Source organism: Schistosoma mansoni, chromosome 1, assembly GCF_000237925.1.
Source record: "Schistosoma mansoni strain Puerto Rico chromosome 1, complete genome".
Classification (NCBI taxonomy): Eukaryota; Metazoa; Platyhelminthes; class Trematoda; order Strigeidida; family Schistosomatidae; genus Schistosoma; species Schistosoma mansoni.
In genome coordinates, this window is record NC_031495.1 from 24,713,832 (window position 1) to 24,719,825 (window position 5,994).

The following is a 5,994-nucleotide window of genomic DNA, read 5'->3' on the forward strand; positions in this document are numbered from 1 at the left end:
TTTATAAAATCTAGTTTTTAAAGTTAATGTTAATTCGAAAATTTCTTTTCATATATTATTTAAAAAAGAAACATGATTTCATTTTATCAGTGTTATGTAAGAATGAGAAATAAAATAAAAAATTTCTAATGCAATCAACAATCATGCAATATTGCAGGGAGTTTATCTGTTATCTGTTAATGATATAACAGCAAGCTTATTATGATTATCATTCTATATTATCTCATGCAATCACTTTCAAATAAGCATCAAGATGTTTGGCTATTAGACAATACTATTTCACCCAAAAATAAGATGATTTCATTTTATTAGATTATTTCTAGTTATTCATGTTATTTACAACTAAGATATTGCAAAGTGACCAGTCAGAAATAAAATAATTAAGAGATTCAACTGATAGTTATAGATTTTATACAGTTAAGATCATGAGTTAATTGAAGCTAGACCACTATGGAAAACCTGGAAGCACTAGACGGCCGTTTCGTTCTATTATGGGACTCATCAACAGTGCGCATCCGCGATCCCGCCTCACGAGATTCGAACCTAGGACCTACCAGTCTCGCGCCAGAGCACTTAATCGATAGACTACTGAGCCGGCATCCAACGGTGTTAATGTCTAACCTCAACCAATCCCCTCTGATACTGATAGTTATATATATATATATATATATATATATATTCTAATTGAACATTGACGTATAGTTATATATTGTTATACTTTAATTGAATTTCAGCGCTTTCTAAATAGTCAGTTACATAATGACAAATATTTTTGAACAGATTTTTTTAAATGGAGAAAGGTATCTTCTATTACTTACAAATGGAATTTGATTTACGTTGTTCATATTGTTGTCAACTTTCGGATCTACTAGTTCTGTATGAAGATTATATCACAAAAAACGACGTAATCACTGTTCAAGCCTTTTGAAATCTTTAAAATGTTATGAAAATTCATTACTTATAACAGAAATCTGTCAAATTGTGTGTAACGTCAAACAATCAATGTACGCGAGTCACTTATGCTGCGAATTTATTTCTTACAAACGCCTTAACTTTATTATAAACTTCATGTGCGGAAAAGTTGTTACCCTGGAATTTCCGTTTAGTTTGTTCAAAATATTAAAAGAAAATGCAAAATTGTTACATCCCGACGAGGATAATGGATGGTAACCGTTGGGATCTATCTATGGACTATTACTATACATATATTTTTATTGTGTAATTGTTAAGTAACTAAACTGAGTATATTCATATTCCTCTTATTATAAGCTTTATTTTGGCCTATGGACTGTTATTATACGATCTTCCACTCTTAAGTTATGCCCAGTTTATTAATTACAGTCTCCCTTAATCACAGCCACTTTTGGCTAGATCTTGTGCAAATGTTATTTTCTATTTGATGGTGCAATATGCTGTGTTTGGTTTGTAAATGAACCCAGTATGTTTGAAATACATGATTCATATCGCGGAGGCTGAAATTTGTGTTCTGGACTCAACAGACAGAGCTAGGCAGGGAGGAGGACCGATAAGGACTCTAGACTGCTCGTACGCGTTTATGTGTCATTGGTCCGGTCGACAAGAAACTGTTCTCTAATTGGCGGTATCATTACGTTATATGTTAATTGAGTCACAAGTTATAACAAAAGTTACTATACCATTCATTTGTTATACGTTACTTAAAGATTATTTTTTGTGATGTTTTCATCTTAAGAATTACTACATTTGATTCCCTTAGATTCGACTAAGTTTTTCATATGAAATAGTAATATTAGACTACTACATTTTTGGTCAGATTTGCATATATTTCCAGTTTATCACTGTTCTAATAAAAGGATTAATTTTACTAGAAACCCACACTAGAAAATAAAATAGAATCAATTCTTGAAGTTCATTTAATCAAACGATAATTCATTTATCCCAAAAAATTCTATCACTTTACTTCACCTCATTAGGGTAGTTTAATTCATGTAATTCGGTTAGTTTTCATTTCATTATTTACATGTTATAATTTCTAAGTTTCCCATAATGATTCTTATCAGAAATAATGTATAATACATACTTTGACCTCGTTAAGTAAAATGATAAATTATGTTTATAATAAGGGTAATGATAGCAGTCTATCCAGTATTTTGATTTCTCTTCTCTCTTTTCTCACATAACATTCTAATCTATACAATGTTCTGCAAATATTTTCAATGAAGAACTGTATTGCTAGTGCGATCATTCTAGGATTTTTTTAAAAAATGGTCTTTTTAACCAGTGGTAATGTCTGATCAATTTAGAAACCTATAGATCATTTACATTTTGAAAATCTTCTATCATATTCATGTAACTTATCAATCCTGAGCTTCATATGGATAATACTTTTATTTATGACACATTTCTCAAGATATTAAGTAACAGATTTCAGTAGGAACCTTTGGGGACTATATTATGCAATTGTGATGTTAATGAATAGACAAGTCAACTGCGTAGAAGTTAAGAGATACACAAATATTCTGAAGATAAACATTGTTTTTTATTAATCACATTCAACAGCCCTATATTGGTAAACACATTAGAATAGTTCTAATTCACGGTAATTACAATTCATCTTGTTCAGTAAGATCAGAAACACAAGAATACTTCAATTTCTGTCTCCTAACATCTTATTCATGTGTTCTTCTTCTAACAGTTAAACATTAAACGGTTGTTATCCTCATTTGGTAATGATTATCATCTCTGATAATTAAAATAACAATAATAAGCGTTCACAATCACATGAATAAATAACCATAAAAGAGAAAAAAATCATGCAGAACAATCATAAAAATGCCTTTTGATAAAACAATACACATGACTTGTTGGTTTACTTACCTTTACTTTTCATATCATGAAGGGTAGTTGCCTAAGTTATAATAAAAAGTATAAAAAAGCAAATAAGAAGAACATAGTTGGTCAGTAATTAATGATTAAAGTGTAGAACATTAATTTTAGAAGAAAAAAAGTTATTTTTAAAATTATTTTTAATAAAATTGTAAATATTACTAGATGAAAAGTAACAAATAGTATTATCAGAAGGGGTTTTGTGGAGATTTTAGTATTCTTATATAGTTGACATCATGAGTCAATTGAAGCTAGACCACCGTAGAAAACCTGGAAGCACTGGACAGCCGTTTCGTCCTATTGTGGGACTCCTCATCAGTGCGCATCCACGATCCCACCTCGCGAGATTCGAACCCAGGACCTACCAGTCTCGCGCCATAGCACTTAACCGATAGATCACTGGGCCGCTTCGAATGTCGCGAGGTGGGATTGTAGATGTGCACTGCTGAGGAGTCCCACAATAGGACGAAACGACCATTCAGTGCTTCCAGGTTTTCCATGGTGGTCTAGCTTCAACTGACTCATGATCTTAACTATATAAAATGATAGTATTACTTAAAACTCAATTGTCATCCATCTAAACAAGAATTATATCATGTTAGTTTTCTGTATTAAATATCATATCTGAAAACTTTTCTTAGCTAACTAACTATTAAATCAACTTAGCCTTTATTCAACTGATATTAAATTGTATTGAAAACTATATTTTAATCTCTTTTTTACTGTAAACTTTTCTGACCTCTCCAATGAACTATTTACTAAACATTGGCATCAGTTTTAGAACGGTTGATAACCAGTTTTGGTAATTCATCGTCATTTTTGACAAATATCTCACTTTCAATTTGATTAAATTCACCGGTAAGTGTTCAATGTCGACATATTTAAGTAATGTTCTCAATCCATGAAGCTAAACAAACTGTTTATTTATAAGTGACATTTATTACAGATTAACATATACTTGATCACTAGTAAAAACTAACACAGTTCAACTCGGTGGTCTTACAATCGAGCACTCGTCACGAAGCCTTAACATTTTTGGATTCGATCACTGGTGAACTCATAGGTGAACACTGCTGAATAACTCCATTTTAGGAGAAAATAGCCGTTCAGTGCTTGCTAGGTTCATTGGGTGGTGTCTATCGTCTAAGAAACGTCTTAAAAATTATGTAGTTGTTTTTTCTTAATACTGATTGAAATGGTTATTTTTGATTTTTACAACATTTCTCCATTGGTTGTGAGTTTTCTGCGAACATAACAGTTGCTAGTACCATGATTTAATAACCGAACTGATCTATGAATATACGCTGAACAAAAAATGTAGACTTACGGTGATTGAATTTGTGAGAGAGAAGTTTTAGGAGTACAGAAGCCAAAATTATCTTAGATATTTCTTATCGATGTTAATTTCTCAAATGTCTTGATCGGTACAAGTTGAGAGAGTTACTACTTCGAAAACCGTAAGTTTATCTTTCTAATGATGTTACATTAAGATTTAGATCCATGAGGAATATAGCTGATGTGGTTTTGAGTATGGTAATAGATTATATAACTAAAAATGAAGCGTGTCCGAAAAACACTATAATTTAGCCACCAGCTAGTCATGGAATCTAGCATCCATGTTACATTCTATGTAAGTCTCTTGAGCTTGATATAATCACATCCCAGTATTGATGCTATCATTGGAAATAAACCATTAGAAATAATGATACTAATAATGTGTATTAACAAATTCAGTCTTCAATAGAATTTTCTTCAAAACAATGAACAGTTGACACCATTTTCAACAATCATCAAATCGATTTCAAAATATATCAAAATATTATAAAAGGGCTTTTCCAATTACAAAGAAAGGAGAGTAGCTTAATCCTATTGCTCTAAATAGATAGGAAGGCCTTACCATACATCCTACTTAGACTATCTATCCTAGTCACCTAATCTGATATTATTTACAATTCACACTACTACCTTACAAATTAAACTCTATCCTCTGTCATTATAAAGGTCACACATTTTTCATCCTTAACACTGTACACATACACACACACAAATTTACATATATGTCGCTTATGAATCATCTTGACCTAAATGACATGACATCGATTTATTCAGACCTGTTTTTAGATTGATCGCACCTAATATTCGTGTTGTTCTGTTGTACTATTTAAACTTGGATTAATGTTGATTCGGTTATTTATTCTCTGAAGAAGTGGCTTACGCCGACTCACGAAACGTCAGAAAATCTAATTTTTCTACTCATTGGGATATTACAGATATATTACTTATTTATATTAAATATAACAGTTTTTTAATTGTTTAATGCAACAAATTTTATACTTCTATAAAGAACAGTATTGAAATAAAGATAAATCTTTGAAATCATCAATGATGTGCTCAGTCTACAAATCTATGCATGAATATAATATAAAGTAGGTCCATCATTAGATTCAAGAAATGTAGAGGATATTTCGCAATATCGTTTATGTTGTGAATGAATAAAGACGCACCAAAAATGCTAGCTCCTTTGAATATTCAATGAAGCTTCTAGTAAAGATATATCTATAGAAAGTTAAACAAAATCAAATAAGTAACTGTGATAGTTATCGTAATAAGGCTGTAGTTTCTCTAATAAGTTGGAAAACTTAGGCTAAAGTTCGTATTCATATACCGTTATTGAAACTCATCAAAAGGGAATAGATATAAACTTTAGGAAATCCATGCTGCTGAGTAACTTGAAAGATGCATCACCTAATAGTACAGTTACATAAAGCACCCAAAAGAACACTAAGGATCTTTAACTATCATGTGAACTAATAAACATCATGATTTCTAATCGTAATTACTAACCAAATTTTTGTTTATGATTACGCATTCTATCTCTAGCCAAGTAATTCAGATCGAAATATCAATCTTATTTTATAGCTGACTGTTGAGAGCGATTATTTTGAATATGATTTTACTCAGTAATGACAATTTCGTATTCAGCTATACTTTTGAGTTCTTATTGACTACAAAAATTATCGTTGATCTCGGATGATGAGATTTACGTCTTATTATGTATAAAATGGAATCTAATGCAAAAGTTATACCGCCAGCAAAAGATATACTTGCTTCTAATCAGTACAGGAATAG